The following is a 21,305-nucleotide window of genomic DNA, read 5'->3' as shown; positions in this document are numbered from 1 at the left end:
TTGAAATCGTGTTTGAATTTGCGCTTGTTTTTTTGCTTTCACTTTGCAATCGCGCGAACTGTGTATAGAGAGCGACAGCACTGATCTGTGAGTGATGATAATTTGTGCACCAATTCCTCTGACATCGTCTTATTAATCGTTAGCTTACTATGCAAACATGACAAGTGAAATCTCCCGCAGCTTAAACATGTGAGAGGTTGATCGCGCAGAGAATCGCCGAGCTTATGTGAGTGCGGCAGGATATATATTTCACTACGATGACCTGGATGACTGAGAACCTTCACAGACAGATATATATTTTAGTTCTGCTGAGCCAAATAAGACAGGTCAGGGTGAAGAAGTGACAGCCAAAGAAAAGCTTACCACAAAACGGAGAAGTTATGACAAATCAGACTATAAGGCAAAAAGAAAGTGCAGCTTTATGGTTTCATGGACAAAAGAATTTCTGTGGCTGCAATATGACGAGCTAAAAAACAACACGCACAAGGGTTAGGGTTAAATTTAAAAACTGTACTTTTGTGTTAAAATATATATTTATAATTTTAATAAATGACAAATTAAAAAGGCATGAACATTTTTTTGTATCGAAAAAATATCGAACCGTGACACCAAAGTATCGAACCGAACCGAACCGTGAATTTTGTGTATCGTTGCACCCCTAATATATATGTGTATATGTGTATATGTACATATATATGTATGTATGTATGTATGTATGTGTGTGTGTGTGTGTGTGTGTGTGTGTGTGTACACATATATATGTCCTGATATGCAGAGGCAAAGAGTTTAGGAGCAGTCACCGCAAATGCCCGGTCTCCTCTGTGTTTTAATCTGGACCTTGGGACAACTAGTAGCATTTGGTCCGCAGAGCTCAAAGATCTTGCAGGAGTATACCAGGTTAGAAGACCAGAAACATATGTAGGAGCTAGTCCATGCAGCGTCTTAAAAACAAGTGTTAAAATCAATTCGAAAACTGTTTGGCAAATCAAATCAAATCAAATCACTTTTATTGTCACATCACATGTGCAGGTACATTGGTGCAGCACATGTGAGTGAAATTCTTGTGTGCGAGCTTCACAAGCAACAGAGTTGTGTAAAATACAATAATGTAAACAAGCAAAATACAAGAATGGCTACATCTGAAACTAATAAATATATGTACAATATATAATAGTATATGCATTTCTGGATGTGTATACTAAATATTTTTCTACGTGTGTGTGTGTGTGTGTGTGTACACATATTTTACAAGTTAAATAGAGTAAACAATGAATAGAATTGTTTGAGGATGCTCTCAATGGCACAGTGATAGAAGGTCCTGAGGATGCGGGGGCTCATGCCGAGTCTTTTCAGTCTCCTGAGAAAGAAGAGGCGCTGCTGCGCCTTCTTCACTGTTTTGTTTGTGTGTACTGACCACGTAAGATCCTCAGCCAGGTGTACGCCAAGGAACCGGAAGCTGCTCACTCTCTCCACAGCAGCGCCGCTGATGGTGATGGGGGTGTGTACTTCGCTGCACCTCCGGAAGTCCACTATCAACTCCTTTGTCTTTGTGACGTTGAGGGTGAGATGGTTGTCTTGACACCAGTGGGTCAGGCCGCTGACCTCCTCCCTGTAAGCTGTCTCATCACTGTTAGTGATAAGACCCACCACTGTAGTGTCGTCCGCAAACTTCACAATGATGTTGGAGCTGTTAGTGGCTGTGCAGTCGTAGGTGTAGAGTGAGATAGGTAGGATTTAAACCATTCCAAAACAATTCATTTAATTCCGACACATAGTTGCAGCTGAAAGATAAGAATCCCATGATCTATTGTATCAAAAACAGCACTGAGATCTAATAATTTTAAAATGTCAGAATCTCCTGAGTCAGTAAAAGTTAAAAGATCAGTTTCAGCACTGTGGTGCATTTTAAAACCAGACTAGAATACTTCACCAATGTCATATTTATCTAAGAAGGCCTGGAGCTGCCAAACCTACAATTTTCTCCAGAACTTTTGAAAAAAGGGCACTTTAGAGATTGGTCTGTAATTTGATAAAACTGTTGAGTCCAGATTCTGCTTTTTAAGGATAGGTTCCACAACAGCATGTTTAAAGTCGGAGGGAACGGAGCCTGACTGAAGACTTTTGACAATGGAAAGTAAGCATGAACCAACAGTGTCTAAAAGCCAAAAGATGGCAAAACCACCTAAACATGTTATCAGCCTGCTACAAAAGTGTCTGCTAGGCTTCACCTGAGTTTTTGGAGTCACTCAACAGGAGCTCTGCACTGTCCTCCATTGTTCAAGCATTTTTGATGCAATTATATGGCGATGGCTGCTGCGTCGTTCATTGTATTAACCGACCATCTGAGAAGTCTGTGCTGCAGTTTTGATGAGTGAAATTTTAGGATTTTATTTGGATGCTTCAAGATGAACTGCTGAGTCCAGAACCAATAGATGACATCACAGTGGCTATATTCAAGCTTTTTATACACCCAATAGCGAAACTCTTCTCATTTCCAAATGTAGATCTACTGATCAAGATTAATCATTCATTTGGGGAGAACTGCATTAAGAGATAAATTAGTGTTCTCAAAGCATGCAAACTGGCCCAAGTTTTCTCTTTAACCTAATTGGGAAGTCTTAACTCATTCACTGCCATTGACGTCTATAGACGTCAATTGAAAAACTTACGTTGACTGCCATTGACGTCTATAGACGTCAATTACGTTTTTCAATGGGAGGGGGCAGGTGTGGGATTTGAAGGGGAAGGTGACTGGAAAGGCAGAAAAACCCCAAGGGCACCTTACAACACCGACCCTGATAGCAGGCGAGACGGTGACCTAGGCAGGCACCAACTTGAAAAACTGAAGCCCACCAGCAGTAAAAGTAGACCTGCAAGGAGGTGCAGGGTTTGCGCACGTAAGGGATTGCGCAGTGAGACAAAAATGTGGTGCAAGTCTTGTTGTGTGCCCTTGCATCCCGGAAAGTGTTATAATGATTACCACACAAAAGTGAATTATTCATTGTGAATAAATGTTTCACTATGTACATTTTATTTTTTCATATATTTGTAAATAAATTGTTTTGATAAAACATAACCTTTCTCAGTGTTATTTCTGTTTTATAGAAGTGAAAAACTATTTTATATGTTAGAGGTGTCACAAAGCAAGAAATATTAGTGTCAAAGGCACTTTTCTGCTTGAAATGTATTTTTCACAAAAAGCTCGTTTTCTCCCTTTTTTTGGTCAAAACAGGCATTTTTGGTGGAACCCACCTCTCTTCTACAGCTGATTACTAAAGAATGGAAAATGGTAGAAACAAGCTTTTTTTTTTGGATGAAAGAAGAGAGTCTGTTCTTCATTTTGGTAGGTTCAGCGTTTATATGATCATAACACACAGTTTTCTGTGGCTCTTCAAAAATAAGTAAAAATGCTCAAAAACCCTGGCAGTGGGGAGTTACCTGATTTGAAAATGGCTGGCAGTGAATGAGTTAATAGATCCATAGAAGAAGAGACCATTATTGTCGGCACCTGCACCATTTGGCTTCAAAAAGGGAGAAACCCACAGATGATGTCACAGTGGCTACGTCCATCTTTTGTATACAGTTTGTTGTTTTGGACAACGAAGTAGGTGGATCCTTCAGCATCTCTTTGAGATTCTTCAGTCACTGCTTTAGCAAACAGGATTTTTACAACCTGAATCTTGTATAATATCTCTGTTACTATGGATACCAAGTAGCGCAAGCTCCGTTGTTCCTGTCTGGGAAAAAATAAAGGGCACTAAAGAAAGAAATATGATTGGTACGCTAGGTGTTACTCAGTGGCACGTATAGATGACCTCACACATGCTCTGGAAAAGCCCTTTCAATGCATTCCTGAGAGAGATGATCCCGTTCTTACATCCTTAGTGCCACTTTATTAGAGTTACTTTCTCAATGTTTCACTCCAGCAAATAACCCTGAACTCTCACTTTCCTCAGTTGATAGAACAAACCTAAAGTTTACTATGTGCTATCTGCTCATCCTGTGGTCAATTTCAGTTTTTTAAACTGTTTTTCTTGGTGTTTTAAATCCTCTCCTGACTGTTGTGATTCATACAAACAAGGGATCGGTTAGATTTTCCATCAGCATACGGCATAACGATGGCCTTTGTCAGAGCTACATAAATACCGCTTGTTCTAGAGTTATCCAGTGCTCAGCTGGATGCTTACCTTTAATCCAAACATTAATGTCATGTAAATTTGTTTTCTCTTGCTATTACTCATGTGCTTTCACTGCAGTTTAATCTATCTAAGCTTCCTGAAGCTTCAAGAATAACATATTGGAGAGGATAAATAATGTGCAATTTCCCTGTAGCTCGGTAATCTATTTTTCATTATAACCTGGTAACATCTAACAGTAATATAACTGAGTTTCCCTGGAAACCACAATAACAATAACAAAAAAAAAATCTCAAACAGGTCCATTTAGTAGCTTATTTGTGTGCTTTCAGTAATGTTACTTAATTCCTTACAGCAGTTAGGGCTCAGGTCCAGATCCAGTCCAGATATATGTAGATATGGGAGGTGATAGCAGTGAAGCCATTAGACTCTGAAGCAGATATAAGTCCTGGTGACTGTGGACGCCATCTGAGTTCAGTGAACTCACTGTCATGCGATGGACACGGTCAGCAGCAATGCTCACAGCTGTTTTTCCAATCTTCTGTTGTCCAGGTTTGATGAGTTACATCAACAAAAGAGATTTGTTTTAAAAGCGACCTGTTCTGCTAATTTCCTGCTTCGTTTATTCCATGACTTTATCAGAGTAAAATGGCCTGTATTTATATAGCGCTTTACTAGTCCCTAAGGACCCCAAAGCGCTTTACATATCCAGTCACCCACCCATTCACACACTGGTGATGGCAAGCTACATTGTAGCCACAGCCACCCTGGGGCGCACTGACAGAGGCGAGGCTGCCGGACACTGGCGCCACCAGGCCCTCTGACCACCATCAGTAGGCAACGGGTGAAGTGTCTTGCCCAAGGACACAATGACCGAGACTGTCCAAGCCGGGGATCGAACCGGCAACCTTCCGATTACAAGGCGAACTCCCAACTCTTGAGCCACGATCAAGCTTGGCATGAGTCACAGTTCACAATAACATTAATCAGTTCATCCTGTCTCATCCCTGTGTCTTTAAACCAGTTTTTACCTGACTGTTAAGTCAGAACTCATTATTTGAAGCTTTCATGCTTATTATGAGCCTGCATCAATATAAACACTAATATATTTAAACTTAACGACCATTTTATTAGGAACACCCATTCAGCTATTGAATCAGCAGTAATGGTAGCAGCTAAATTCATTTAGGCATGCAGACATACTCAAGACTTTAGATTGAGCATTAGAATGAGGAAAAAAAGAGATTTAAATGGCTTTGAAATGGCTGGTGTCACACGATCTGTTGAGTGTTTCAGGAACTTTACCCTCAAACAACCATCTCTAGGGTCTAAAAAAGAGAAAATATCAAATAATCGGCAGTTCTCTGGGTGAAAATAGCCAGATTGTAACTCAAATAATGTAATAACTCTAACCACACATTACAACCAAGCCATGCAGACGAGCACCTCTGAATGCACGCTAAACCTTGAAACAGATAAGCTACAGCAGCAGAAGAGCACACCGGGTGCCACTCCTGTTAGCTGAGAACAGTAAGCTGAGGCTTACAGTTCATGTAGCCTCAGCTTACTGTTGATGTAACTCATCAAACCTGGACAACAGAAGATTGGAAAAACAGCTGTGAGCATTGCTGCTGACCGTGTCCATCGCATGACAGTGAGTTCACTGAACTCAGATGGCGTCCACAGTCACCAGGTCTCCGTCCCAAAGGTGCAGTCACCTTTGGGATGTGGTGGAGCACAACAAGGCTGTGCAGCCAACAAATCTCCAGCAGGGCTGTGATGCCTTCATGCCACCTAATTAATAATGTCCCTTTTAATGTATGAAGTAATAATCTCTTTGCAAAGACATACACTGGAAAAATACCATTAATGGAGATGTCAAAGCCAGGAACCATTTGAACTTCTGGCCCAAAAGGATTGAAGAATTATGCCCACATGGTGAAATTGAGGCATAGCTGATTTTTCTGTGTGTGTTCAGACAGCAATACTTTGCTGAATGCTTTATGATGCCATGGTATACGAAATATACCTGTAACCCTGTCTTCGCTTCTTTGTTTGAATTTTGTCTCTAGCACAAACTATAACAGCATTCCGGTCATTTAAAGGAATGGCTACAATTACATATTATATAAACGTAACTGACATCCAACAGCACAATTTTCACTCTGAAAAGGAAAAGAAACAGCCATGAATTTACGCTGAGCCAAATGGTCAATAGGACCGTCTAAAAAATGCTAAGTGCAATTATGAGGAGCATTTCAAGAGCCTGAAGAGTCACAAATCTGCTTTTTTTGTGTATCGCACACAAAAAAAAGCCTCAACAATGTTCTTAGACTGACGGTAGCTCAGACAAACTTTCTCAGCACTTTTTCTGCACACAAATGTATATTTTTAAAAATCCTGTTTTATCAGGATTGTGATGCAAACATTGACATCACATCACTTATAATTTTACACTGAATATCAGGTTGAACACGGTTCATACTAAAAAATCTAAATTAGCAGCTGCATAACGAGTTTATCGTTTGTGTTTTTCTATCATTCCCCTGTCGTGGAAATGATACAGGGAGTGCAGAATTATTAGGCAAGTTGTATTTTTGAGGAATAATTTTATTATTGAACAACAACCATGTTCTCAATGAACCCAAAAAACTCATTAATATCAAAGCTGAATGTTTTTGGAAGTAGTTTTTAGTTTGTTTTTAGTTTTAGCTATTTTAGGGGGATATCTGTGTGTGCAGGTGACTATTACTGTGCATAATTATTAGGCAACTTAACAAAAAACAAATATATACCCATTTCAATTATTTATTTTTACCAGTTAAACCAATATAACATCTCCACATTCACAAATATACATTTCTGACATTCAAAAACAAAACAAAAACAAATCAGCGACCAATATAGCCACCTTTCTTTGCAAGGACACTCAAAAGCCTGCCATCCATGGATTCTGTCAGAGTTTTGATCTGTTCACCATCAACATTGTGTGCAGCAGCAACCACAGCCTCCCAGACACTGTTCAGAGAGGTGTACTGTTTTCCCTCCTTGTAAATCTCACATTTGATGATGGACCACAGGTTCTCAATGGGGTTCAGATCAGGTGAACAAGGAGGCCATGTCATTAGTTTTTCTTCTTTTATACCCTTTCTTGCCAGCCACGCTGTGGAGTACTTGGACGCGTGTGATGGAGCATTGTCCTGCATGAAAATAAGTGCCTGGAAGTGCCTCCTCGTGGTGTGGAGTTTTTGTTTGGTTGTTGTGTTCTTTGTTGTTGCAACCTTTTTTCCCTTTTTCGGCATGTTATTGGTAATACGGCGTTGCCGGCTCCTTATGTTATGATTATCTATAATAAAGACTATGTTATTTACTAAGAACACCTGTCTGTTTTCCTTTCATTCTGTTCTGGACTCATTTGTTACTGGTCCCCTCACTCGCATGCCTAGACCCCTTCGGGGGGGACGTAACACACTGCTTGAAGAAGGTGTCTTCCAGAAACTGGCAGTAGGACTGGGAGTTGAGCTTGACTCCATCCTCAACCCGAAAAGGCCCCACAAGCTCATCTTTGATGATACCAGCACAAACCAGTACTCCACCTCTACCTTGCTGGCGTCTGAGTTGGACTGGAGCTCTCTGCCCTTTACCAATCCAGCCACGGGCCCATCCATCTGGCCCATCAAGACTCACTCTCATTTCATCAGTCCATAAAACCTTAGAAAAATCAGTCTTGAGATATTTCTTGGCCCAGTCTTGACGTTTCAGCTTGTGTGTCTTGTTCAGTGGTGGTCGTCTTTCAGCCTTTCTTACCTTGGCCATGTCTCTGAGTATTGCACACCTTGTGCTTTTGGGCACTCCAGTGATGTTGCAGCTCTGAAATATGGCCAAACTGGTGGCAAGTGGCATCTTGGCAGCTGCACGCTTGACTTTTCTCAGTTCATGGGCAGTTATTTTGCGCCTTGGTTTTTCCACACGCTTCTTGCGACCCTGTTGACTATTTTGAATGAAACGCTTGATTGTTCGATGATCACGCTTCAGAAGCTTTGCAATTTTGAGACTGCTGCATCCCTCTGCAAGATATCTCACTATTTTTGACTTTTCTGAGCCTGTCAAGTCCTTCTTTTGACCCATTTTGCCAAAGGAAAGGACGTTGCCTAATAATTATGCACACCTGATATAGGGTGTTGATGTCATTAGACCACACGCCTTCTCATTACAGAGTTGCACATCACCTAATATGCTTAATTGGTAGTAGGCTTTCGAGCCTATACAGCTTGGAGTAAGACAACATGCATGAAGAGGATGATGTGGACAAAATACTCATTTGCCTAATAATTCTGCACTCCCTGTATGGGAGTGATGGATGCACTGAAACAGCAAACAAGTGAAAGTCATGAATAGAACGGGACTTTTACTTTTTATGGATGATGTGTGTGCTAGACTGTTCAGCAGTCACCCACAGGATGTATGAGTCCAGACTTCGTGTCTGAGTAATAAACACAGTGACCTTTTCACTAAGCTTCTTCAGGGACTATTTTTCTGGTGGGTTTTTTTGCTGTTTTTTTTTTTTTTCCATCGCACCCACGAGGAGTCATTTACACGGAAAATTATTATTCTATAGTGTATCAGAGATCTGTATTCCTCCTGGCCGCCCAGCCACAGCACACTAAATTAACTTGTATGGATAATTTCAAAGAAGAGACGATAAATAGGATGCGGGCAATTAGCATTTATTTTTTGTAATTCCCCTGACCACACACCACAGATAAGTACATTAGAAAGCCATTTGTTGTGTTGTGGGTCCTTTGATGACAAGTGGTGAGCTGAAGTCATTTGACCTTGTCCTGCTGGCATTAATGAATGTGACTTTTTAAACTCGTAGTTAAACAAGAGGCGTTTCCAACACATGGGCTGAATGTAAAATGATGCCTCTGTTGATGTTGTGGAGTGAGAGTCAACTTTAAATGTCCAAATGTCATTTTTTCCTGTTATTGTACTTCACTGGTTATGATTTTAGGAGGAAAATATAAAGAAAAGGTGAATTTTAAGTAAACTTGATATTTTTCCCACCTGGTATTGTTTTTTAACCTTTAACTGTCTGAGTGGCATCAGTTGTGATCCCAGCTGTATATTTTTATGTACTGTAGTAATGTGAAATATCATAAAAACCCTCCTTATAATTAATTTTCCAGAATACTTGTCCTGTAACTTCTGATCATTGGTATAGGTTAAAACATGGAAAGCTGTGTGGAAATGTGTTTTTAACATTGTGGACTTGGACTTGTGGATTCAATTGTAATTTGTTGGTAATTATTCAGTGATTAGGCTAGGGGTGGGCGATATTACGGAGCCCCGCAGGGGACATGGGAGAAAAAAAAATTAAGACGGACTTTTGCGAGATCTCTCAAAACTAACTCAGGATCTCGCAAAACTTTTGCGAGATCTCACAAAACAAACTCGGGATCTCGCAAAACTTTTGCGAGATCTCGCAAAAGTTGAATTCCAACAATGGCGGCAGCTACTCACAAAATACACTTTTAAGATATTTTGAGGCGTGAATGTAGTTGTGTAAACGTCAGATACCTGCTCGGTTTACAAGACATCACATATTTGCAAAAGTGCTCCGATGTTTTCGGAGATCTGACACCCACTAGCTCGAAGCTAGCTTCTACAGCCGGGAGGGACACCGCTTTCCCGGCACATTGTGCCTCGACCTCCCGGTCGGCTTCGAGCTGGCGGCCATCGAAGAATGCGGCTAAAACTTTTGCGAGATCTCGCAAAACTTTTGTGAGATCCCGAGTTTGTTTTGCGAGATCTCGCAAAAGTCCGTCTTAATTTTTTTTTTCTCCCATGTCCCCTGCGGGGCTCCGTATGATATAAACGATACATGATAGAAACGATATAAATTTGGCCAACGATAGAGATTTTGACTATACCGCTCTATCGCATGTTGATGATGTCATCAACATGCGCAATGCTTTTTCGTCGAAAGCATTGCAGCGGCTACAACCATGCAAATTATGCCGACAGTCATGGCAAAGAGATGAAGCACTTTTGAAATATGGGGAAAGCCAAAAACTGCGCTTCCTCCACTTCCGTAACATTGATTTATTAAAGTTGAATTCTCTCGCAGCTGTTCTCTTCCCATGTTGTTGCAGTATATTAATAACTAACCTTGTATTGTGGATGAATAATCTCAGTTGTTCTCCTGACTGAAGTTTGGCCCGTGTATAGCATCCTGCTATGCGATTGCATTTGTTCATACAGAATCCCTCACGTTAACTTTTATCGAGCGGAAAAAAATTTGGCGTTCATCCTCCAGCGTCACTGTGCTAATGTTATGCTAACATAGCTGTGTCGATAGCGATCACGTAGCACAACATTATATACCAGGTAGTCGAACTTCAGTAACCCTGCAAACGCCACTGCTGTTTAGTTTTCTGTCTTCATTTATGTTGGAAGTGATAGCAGAGCTGTCACAGGCTGGGTCTCTGACCCAGTGCTCTGAGTTCATGTTTGTATTTGTCTCATTTTGTTATGTGATTTAGTTTGTGTTATTTCCTATCTGCCTTTAGTTTAGGCAGTTGTTATTCCTGGGTTTTCTATGTTTTGGGGTTTTGTATTTATTCATCACATATTAGGTCTGTTAAGTTGTGTTGTCATGTTTTAGTATTTCCTGTTTTATTCTGACAATGTCATGTGTTCTTTGTTTATTGTATTTAGCTTTCCTCTCCTGGTCCTGTCATTAGGTTTATGTCTGTCAGCTGTTTCCCCCATGTGTCTCCACTTCCCCTGATCACCTCATGTATGTATTTAAGCCCTTTGTTTTCTGCATGCCATTGTCAGGTCGTCTGCTCATCCATGTCTCATCCCCAGGTACCCATGTCAGTTCACTATGGTTAAGCTTTTTCATGTTTTGTTATTAGTTCACCCAGTTTAGGTTATTGTTTAGTTTTCACCGATGCCCGATTATTTTTACCCTCATTGCTAGCCTCAATAAACGGCTTGTTTTGTTTATCCACACTACGTTTTGGTCTGCGTTTGAGTCCTCCTCTGCAACACATACGGTCTGCCCCAGCCAGACCGTGACAAGAGCTGTACGTTTTAATTAGTTTCAGAAATCTCAGTCAGAACATGGTATGTCATGTTTAGGTGGAAACTAGCGAGCTAACTTCCTGTTAACTTCTAACTCCGTTAAATTTAATAAATTCTGTTTTCATGGATGCATGGATGTTAAACTTAATTGTTACACCTGCTGAAGCAGCAACGCTGATGATTTCATTAAAGATGAAAGAATTTAGACCGTTTTTAACTCTCAGTGTTCGTTTGACTTTGGGACCTGAAATGGACGGAGTTTTGGACCCAGATTACTCCGCGAAGCTCCTCACTACGGCAGCCGTAATGCTCTGACAATCCATCAAGCAGTGCGGCTTACCAAAGTTGTACTAAAACATTTTTAACAGATTTCTGCACACCAAAATCGGTTTGAGGTCAGTAAGCACAACCAGAATTCATACATAAGGCACACTCTCGATTTTTGAGAAAATTAAAGGATTTTAAGTGTGCCTTATAGTGTGGAAAATGGGTTATACAGAAGAAAAGAATATATCGTGATATATATCGTTACCACACGTGCTTCAAATTATATCGCGATATGGATTTTAGGCTATATCGCCCAGCCCTAGATTAGGCATTACATTTTGTAAGGAGCAGTTTTTTTAAATAACCTAGACGCTTTTGATTTGTTCTGCTGAAAAAAAAAAATTTGACACCAACATGATGTTTGTTCAGATTTAATTTAATACACAAGAATGGGAGTTATAAAGGATGAATAATAATAATGATAAGAAGAAGACGAAGAAGAAGATACGAAGAAGAAGAAAGTTGTGAAATTACTGATACAGCAGCCAAAAACATAACAAATAAAAAATGAAAAACAAATACATTACACTAAAGAAAGAAGCACTAAAATATTTAAATAGAAAAAGTTAAATAGAAAATATAGAAAAGCGCTCAATAAATCAAAATCTCAATATGATACAATAAGGGGCTTCAGTATAAATTAAATGCAGGTATCTCTAACATCTGTGTCAGTGTGTCAGCTTCGTGTTCCACTGCATCTCCAGCAAATGGTGGGGGGTCGGGATCCATTCATTATCCACATCCATTAACCACAGCCATTTGGGTAACCTCTGAGTTAGCTGATTGAGGAATCCAAACAGGGTGTTGATTCAAACAGTGATGAATTCCCTCGGTGAGTAACAGAGACACATTCCAACAGCTTGCAGTTCAGCATTCAGGTCCCAAAAACGTGGCTTTTTTTTACTAACATGCCTGATATTACAAGGACATGGTACTGGAACCCGTACCTTTTAGACATAACAGGTGGAGTCTTCACATTTATTCTTACGTCTCTGTCGACCTGAAAAGTCTCAAAGCTGATGAGTGAGGCAGTCTCAGTGCAACGATCCATGAACTCTTCTGGTCTTAATAATCTAATCAAGTTCATCCATATTATTGTCCAAACACCACACTGATCAGCTACATCTTATTACGAAGTCACCAGGTCATCTAGATTTTGTTGTTAAAATGACAAAAGAGTGTGTTTGACTTCTTCTGAAATAAAAGTGTTTGAAATCTATAACTAATGACTTTTGAATAGTTAGTAATATCTGTCACATGCAGATAAAGGAAATGGTACAGGTATGATAAACACATGATAATAACTTATCACTTTAGATGTTAAAACACAGGCAATTTTACGTAAAACACTTTAAGAAATCACTTAACTGTATATGAAAGATAAATATAGTTATGGTTGGTGATGTTTCATTTGAAGCTTAAGGGTTTAGGGGACCGTAACTCCGACAGTCTTGGTCGTTGTGTCTTTGGGCAAGACACTTCACCCGTTGCCTACTGGTGGTGGTCAGAGGGCCCGGTGGCGCCTGTGTCTGGCAGCCTCGCCTCTGTCAGTGCGCCCCAGGGCAGCTGTGGCTACAATGTAGCTTGCCATCACCAGTGTGTGAATGGGTGGCTGACTGAATGTAGTGTAAAGCGCTTTGGGGTCCATAGGGACTAAGTAAAGCACTATACAAATACAGGCGATTTACCATTTACCAGTCTATGGAAGAGGACTGGTCAAGTTTAGCACATATTCCTGTATAAGAATTCCAAACAGCTGTGTTTACAACACCTCTGGATTGACATGTTGTCACACTTTCCTCAGGCAGCTTTTTCTAGCTCCATTACCAGACGAAAAATTACGTTATACAGTAATGAGACCGCTCGAAGTGACAAATTGTGATGAACGATGGCAGTCATCTAATCTATGACAAATGAATTGTTCTCTGTGACTGCTTCACAGTCAAGGCGCCCCGTTTATTTTTTTCTTTAAACATGAAACAGCAGTAGTTTGCATCTGCAGGAACATAACCCCTGTCCGATTTAAAAACAATGGGGTGATGGATGAAAAGAATAAAAGTAGTGCTGCATAATAACAGGCGCACATACGTAGCCCTCTAATGAACTTTAAATGTTTTCTTTCATTAATGTGCACAAAAGGTTTAAAGCTAACAACTACAGTAAAATAAGAGGCTTTCAAATGACAAAAGAGGAAGAAGTACAAAAGAAATGTGCAGCTTCAAGTGGAGCCCATTCACACAGAAAAATGACGGAGACATTTGTTTAGACATTTGTTACCTAGTAACTATTTTGGCTCCTGTCAGGATGCGTCAGACTCAGCTTTGAAAGCAGTGACAGTGATTGATTGATCCAGTTTACACATTGTACGTTTGGTTCACTCTAATACATCACGAGTATTTGTCTCAGTGTCTGGGAAGAAGAGAAAGCCTCCTTTGTATAATGTGGGAGATGAGCGGGGCAGTCTGTCACAATCAAGTCAACCGGTTATTGTTACTGTTGTTTGTGGATTTATTTATACTGCTTAAAGGATTTTTGTGCAATTAGGTTGGAAGTTTGATCATGATCATGATCCAAGGAACAGATATTTCTAACCATAACATAAGGTTGAAAGCATCCTAGAATTCAAGTTTAGATTTTTCTGTCAGGGTGATTCATGTGGCCATTTATAAAGAGCCTTATAGTATTACTTCAGTAACTGCAATGTGCACCAGTAAGCCACAATATTAAAACCATTTGCTTGACCAATAGGGGAATATACTCGGGACTTGTGCAGGTGCCCTGTGGTCTCTGCCTCGGGGCCATTGGCAGCAGATCTTTTAGGTCCTGTGGGTTGCAGCACAGTTGGTGTTCAAAATGCTGAGGAGGGTTGTCATGAACCACAGTGGATGCACACAAGTGGGATCCAAGAGCAGACTCAATACACCTAATGCGTATTGAGTCTGAAGAACAGCTGAACAACCAAGTTAGCGAAAATGTGGAACTGAAGAAAACCACGAAGACAAACGAAACAGGGAGGCCGTAATTGGGACCGTGGGAGGGATCAGAGCGGGACCGTGGGGCTCAGAAGGGGGAATTGTGTCCGTGGGAAGCGAACCCGAGGAGGCAGTGATGAGGACAGATGGTGCACTTAGTGATCCAAGCAGGCTGAAGGACAGGCAGGTGGCAGACACAAATTGACGTAGTTCATGTAACACATATATACAAAGCTTTTGCGGGGAGCCCAGTTACCACTGAGGGGTGACTAACGGACTGGCGTGGAGCATCCGTCAGCGCAGGGTTAAATAGTCCTCCAGGTAATTGCCCGGAATGGGATGCAGGTGTGATGGTGATGGTCCAGCCCGGGGGTGTGGCCACCAGGGCATCCCACACACTCCTTAGACACAGGGCCACGGACCATGACAAGGGTGGTACATGTCAAAACAGCCTACTCACCAGGACCCAAGGTTTCATAGCAGAACTTTGCACTTTAACAAGATGATTAATAGGCATAACTTTAAAGTCAGTGGTTTTATTGTTTCAATTTAAATCAGGGGCTCTGTCGAAATACATTTAACGGTCACAATCTGTGATGCACTCTTTATACGTGCAACAAGAGACAGCTGAAAAGTGCTAAAAGCACTAAGGTGTGAGTACAACTCTTAGATTGAAGTTGGCCTTGATTGCAGCTGTATTGCAGTTATTTTCCCACACTTTCGTTAAAGGGCCCTCCTTAAACTGGCTCTGGTGTCTACTTACTGGGTGACAGATGATCAGCCGTGGTACAGCTAGCCCGAAGGGGGTGATCTGTTCTGCTTTTTGAATATTTCAGAGCCCTTGGCATTTCTTCTTGCAATGAGCTCAGACAGTGAGAGTAGAAGTCTTTATGCCATCAGTCCTTATGCTGTGGCTTAGAGTATGCAGATGCCAACCGAGAGGCTGGGACTATCCCATGTGTGGTTATGTCATCAGGAGTTCCTTTTTTTTTTTTTTTTTTTTTTTTGCCTGTCCCGTTTGGCTCTTTTGCCATCAGAATTGTTGTCTAAAGGCAAAGAAAGATGCCCAACGGATTTACTTTACCAAATTGACCATCCCAGCCTTGCCACAATGGTCCATTTGATTCACCTTTTATTGTTTATTTTATTTTCACTTACTGAATATGGGACAGACTTGACTGGGGGAAAGAAGGGGAGAAAGAAAGAGGGAAAGAGAAACAGCTGAGAAGAGGGACGGGGGAGAAGGGCAAAAACCAAAAACCAACAGAATGAGCAGAAAAAGAAAAAAAAGAAGAAAAAAAGAAAAAAATGCATATATCAATCACCTGGGTCACCTGCTGAGAAAGAAAAAAGAAAACAAGCAGAAGAGAACAAGAGTAATAGAATAAACAACATCACAATGATATATGGGAATATGACAGTAAATACTAAATATTAAACATTATTGTGCAGCACATAAGATCAACAGAACACAGTGTGCTTTGAGGTAGGAGCCAAAAAGGGTGTAGTTTGTGGGTGTGATCACCCGTGTGTACACCTGTGAGCATGGACGCGTTTGTTTTTTTGTTTTTTAAAAGGTTCCTTCATGTAATGATCTGCTAGAGGGTGTGGGGGGGCCACAGCCCCGTCCTCCAGGGCATGAAGCAGGTATGGAGGAGATCAAAACTCCAGACATCCAGAGGCCCCCAGAACACAAGAGACCAAGGAAGACCAACAGAGGGGCAGCCGCGCCACTGTCCCAGAAAGAGCTGAGGAGAGTCCCAGATGAGGGCTCACTCAGCAGCCGCGGAGCAGAAGCCAGGGGGAGTTGCAGTGACGCGCCCGTGAGCTCCGCCGGCAGCCAGCCGTGCCTGAGTGACCGAGCCCCAGGCCGAGAAGTGGCCCGAGCAAGCCCCAGGCTCCAGGCCCCGATAAGCGGCCGCCAAGGAGTGAGCCGGTGTGTACCTGGACGCCCATCCCCGGACACAAAGAACCACCAACGCACCGATGTCTGAGGGAGTCCGCCACTGGCAGGGGAAGTGGTGGTAGGGGGAGATAGGCCTCCATACCTTGGAGGGCCTGAGATGTCCCCAGAGAGGTGGCGCCTGACACCCAACCTGACATATAGACACAGAAATACAGGCACACACATATACAAACATCCATTCCCACCCTCATGCTCTCATATACACTTACTCCACACTCAACCAACGTGGAGACAGACATAAAGAGACGTTGTACACACGATCACACTCCCCAAGCGTACTCTAAGCCCCGGGTCTAGGTACCCTTGCCCCTGGAGGGGGGGAACTGCACCCAGACCCAGGTGGTGTTACCCTTTTCCCTGCGGTGGGGGGAGGCAGACCGCCCCGACTCCGCAGCAGCAGGGAGGCCCCACACTCCAGACCGCAGTCGGACAGCCAACTCCTCCTCCTAGCCCCCCCGCTCCAGCAGGTCGCAGAGAATGGGGGTGAGAGAAGACTCCAAACCTCCCTCCACCCGCTCATTGTAGTGTTGATGCATGTGTGTTCTAAGGTGCATTTAAAACCCAGGAGGGCATGGAGCTACCTGCCAGAGAGCAGCAGGTAAGCGCATAGTCCCTCCTGCTAGCCCTCAATGTCTACGTGTATTTAACATTGAGAGGTGGGCAACGACGCCAGGGGTGGGGTGTACACCCTGATGGTACTTTGGATTCCGTGTATCGTGCCCACCCCCAAGATCCTATATGTATGTGTAATGAGAGTGTGAGTAATGTAAATGTCTAAGTTGTGGGATAAAATTGAGGCAGAGGCAGCCAGAAGGGGACGGGGGGGGGGGGGGGGGGGGGGGGTGTGGCCTCCTCTGCACCCTGGTGACATACCCCTACTCCAAGGTCCTGCATGTGTGGGTGGTTGTGGTGGAGCGGGAAGAGGGAGGCAGCTGGAGATGGGGAGGGAAGGAAGGGAGGGGCAAGTGACCCCTCCCTGGGGCCAGCTCCCCCGCTGACCCCAGTAGGCACTCCCACACTCCGCGACCCGCCAGGGAAAAGGGGCCCAGGCCCATCCAGACCGGGGCCCAGCGCAGCAGCGCCTCCCGGCCCCACAGAGCCCAGGACAGTCCACCCAACCCCACCACAGAGAAAACTGCACCCACCCCACCATCCACTCTTCTTCCAGACTACATAAGACAATAAACACCCAGGCTGAGATCTTCCTCCACCTCTCCTGTATCTCCCCCTCCTGTAGAGAGAGCCCCTGAGGAGAGGAAAGCTCCTGCAAGATGTGACAATCTTCCCCACCAGTTGAAGAGCCCCCCAGGTGGCTCGATGCACCGGCGGCACCCTGCTCCAGGGCTGGGCCCCCATGCACCCACCCGCCCACAACCCCGGCAACACACCAACCAGGACCCAAGCCCCCGAGGCCCGGCCCGGGCCCCAGCCCAGAGACGGAGCGCCCCCAGAACCTCACGCCCATCCCGGACCCACCCAGGGGCAGCCAGGCTACCAGGTCAGTAACCCATGTCCGTCAGCACAGACCCTCCCCTAGTCCCGCTGCACGCAGCCATGAGGAAACAGTCACCTGAGAGCCAACAGAGGCCCTAACCGGACATGACCGCTACCCCGGGTTGAGCCCCCAGGAGTCATCAAGAGTTCCTGCTAGCTCATGTGATTAACAACCAGACTAAAATATGCAGCAGTGGGTAGTAGCTACTCCAACTATGGGAAAGGACAAGAAAAAAATGATAATAATAATTTTTAAATGATTTTTCTAAAGCTTGAGATACTTAATAAATTATGTAGTCACGTGTGTGAGGTATCTAGTCAAAAAGATTGGTTGGTAAAAATGTTTCTTGGTAATAGTCAGAATTTGAACAAGTTTTTTGGTCAGTTATTATAATCATAAGTCAAAATTATGACTTACTGAAGCAGGATTATAGAACAGTTATTCAAACATTTGATTTGACAAAATAATCAGATTGTAAGAGAAGTTTTTTTAAGTGAACTTATGTCATCAAGGTAAATGAGTTGTTAAAGCCGGTTTACGTTAAGTTAAAAGATCTTTTTTTTAAATTTAATATTTCAATCAAAGTTTCTTTGTCTGATAAATGAAAGGATTATAAACATAAGTAATAATGTTGTGGTACGAGGACTAGTAGAAAAACTATATTTCATGTTACATTGTGACTTAGATTGAAAAGAGATACTCAAAACTATGATTAATTTTAAAATTAAACATTTGAGTTATTTCACAGTTTTAAAATGACAGAAAATTAAGACAGACATTTTCCACTTGAGATTATATGATATAACATTTTGTTTAACTACAGAATTACAATTTTAATTGCAAGATAAAATGTTAATAACTAGATCAAAATCATAATATCCAGTGTTCTTATATTCACCAAGTCTGTAGTTAAATACGGTTCATTTTTATATAGTCAAACTTTTTCAGTTTTATATACTTTATGGTAGGTTTATACATTATGAGTCTTTATAAGTATAGTATAATTATGATAACACTTTGCCATCACTGTGTAGATCAGAATCCAACTGAATTAGAAATAAAGAAACACAATAATTACCAAGATTAGAAAAAACTGATGTGAATTTTGCAATATATGTATTTAAAAAGTTTAACAAATACTTTGTAATGATATTAATGTGACAACACATAAACTAATTAGACTTGAAAATCTCATAATATGAAGAACTGTATTAAAACAGCTCTAAACAAAGCGAGCACAACAGCAAACTGGAACCACCAGATAACAAGAGTCAAGAAACAACTCAAACATTAAATATACTTAATCTCAAAAGGAAACTAAAACTCAGAAAACTAAAAACCATTTCTCAAAGACCTGGGAACCATGGCACTTACTTCTTGCTCTATACCTTTTTGTGATAAGTCCTGAGAAATTACTGAAAAACAGAAGGTAGCCACTCAATAGAGGATTTGGTGGGTAGAGCCAAATTCCCTCAGAATAACACAGGAGGTCAGAAGAACTGATCAGTTTGACTATTTAAATAAACTCGGATGGTTACGAATGTTACATCCAGTGAAAGCAAAGATAATGAAAATGCATTTTCAGTGCTGTTTGTCATCGTTTGACAGTTCATGGAGACTAAAGCAGCAAAAGATAAAGAGAGGTGAGAAGTAACATGGACTTATAGATGAGTACCGTCCTGGCATTCCTTTGTCTTTTATTTTATTCAAATCCGTTCTCTTTGAATAGAGCTGACAGCCGAGCGCGGCCTGACAAGGACATTTCTAATTTTGTTTTACCACAGAAAGGCAAATATGCAGCTACGGTGACACGTTTTTGTTTGCCGTAAATATCACTGTCAGTGTGTCAAACACAGAGACGAGGTTGCAGTTTGTCTCCGCTCGTCGCCGCCGGCTCATGTACAGACAGGGCCAGGCTCCAGTGCAAACCTGAAGCAAGATTAGCTAATGTCTCTATAGACCTGTTCATCATGCTCTGCCCACTCTAATGGCAAATAAATCTCACAACAGGCTTCCCTTCATTGGAGGAGCGTATAAATGTCTCCAAGTGCCCGTTCACCAGTGCACAGCTGATCGCACACTTTTTAATGTGTTGGTATTTGATCTGAACAGTACAACATGGAACCACAGATAGTATTCTCTGATGGCTGCATGGATAAATAACCTACACACTAATGCTAATTAATTTCTAGTTCATGCCATCTCTTTCCCTAAAGTTAATGAGCTGTCTCCATCTACTGATTGACTAGTCACAGCCTAACTGTTGCTAAGTGGTACTGTATGCAGGTGCTGAATTACAGCCTGCCACCCAATTATACTGTACATAATGAAGAAAGTAATGTAATGCAGCTTCACTGCCAAAGATACACATCTTCAATGAGACATAATTAAATACTGAACTAGATTTTGTTTGTAGTCTCTTACAGCCCACTCAGTTCGATCTATTCTTGCTGGAGTGGAAGACAAGAAAAACTTTCCATTTATGCTCAATTCTGTGTGTATAATGATATGAGTGGCAGACTTTGTGAATGTCTCTTATTTCAAAACTGTGGTTTCTTCATTTCTGGGAGAACTAGCCGTTTCTTGATAAGGCAAGACTGATAGACTTGTCGCTTGCGCCTACTGGTTATGCAAAATCAGAAAAATTGCCAGAAGAATCTCCGCCGATGAGTCGTGAAGCAAGGTTTTAGAATTGGAAAATTTTTAAGTTGTACAAATGCTGATTCACCTGTTTGTGTCATGATATGCAAGGGTAGATTGTGTGAAGAGAAAGAGGTGGAACCAAATGCAGACAACGGAGAGGTGGAAGCCTTTATTGTTGGCTGCACAAAATACTACAAAGCAAAAGGCAAGAGGAGACTGGGATGACTAATAAAAACATAAACTGCAGAAAGCTAAACACAGAAAACCAATACTTGATAACCTGAGACCTGGATGGAACCTTTGACTTGACAAGACAAGACAAGACAGCTGATATGACGAGACAAAGGGGAAACTCAAAACACGGGACACGGGACGCGAGACTGTTAAAGTAAAACAGGAACCAAGAGATGTGCACAAAAATGCAGACTTGACATTGTGACATATGGAAGAGACACAACTGGGAAACAGATGAATAAACATAAAGACAGAACCAAACCTACACTGGAGACATGACCCACTAAACATGGGAGGCCCATTTATGACCTGTCATTTTATTTGCCATTAGAATATTTTAAATTTCATAACTATTTCCTGCCATGAATTTGTGAATATATTTCTTTTCATGCAGGAATTGGCCTGTTAGTCTGGCTAATGGTTTCCAGGATTATGGAAAA

The 21,305-nt window shown here is 41.9% G+C and overlaps 1 protein-coding gene across 2 annotated transcripts in view; it reads left to right on the top strand.

The window, feature by feature from the left end:
- gabrg3 (gamma-aminobutyric acid type A receptor subunit gamma3) overlaps window positions 1–21,305 on the top strand; it is a 78,076-nt gene that overhangs the window by 3,513 nt on the left and 53,258 nt on the right. The gene's annotated exons all lie outside the window — the stretch shown is intronic.

This window comes from Astatotilapia calliptera, chromosome 23 (assembly GCF_964374335.1).
Source record: "Astatotilapia calliptera chromosome 23, fAstCal68.1, whole genome shotgun sequence".
NCBI lineage: Eukaryota > Metazoa > Chordata > Actinopteri > Cichliformes > Cichlidae > Astatotilapia > Astatotilapia calliptera.
This window is presented reverse-complemented; position numbering and strand designations above follow the sequence as displayed.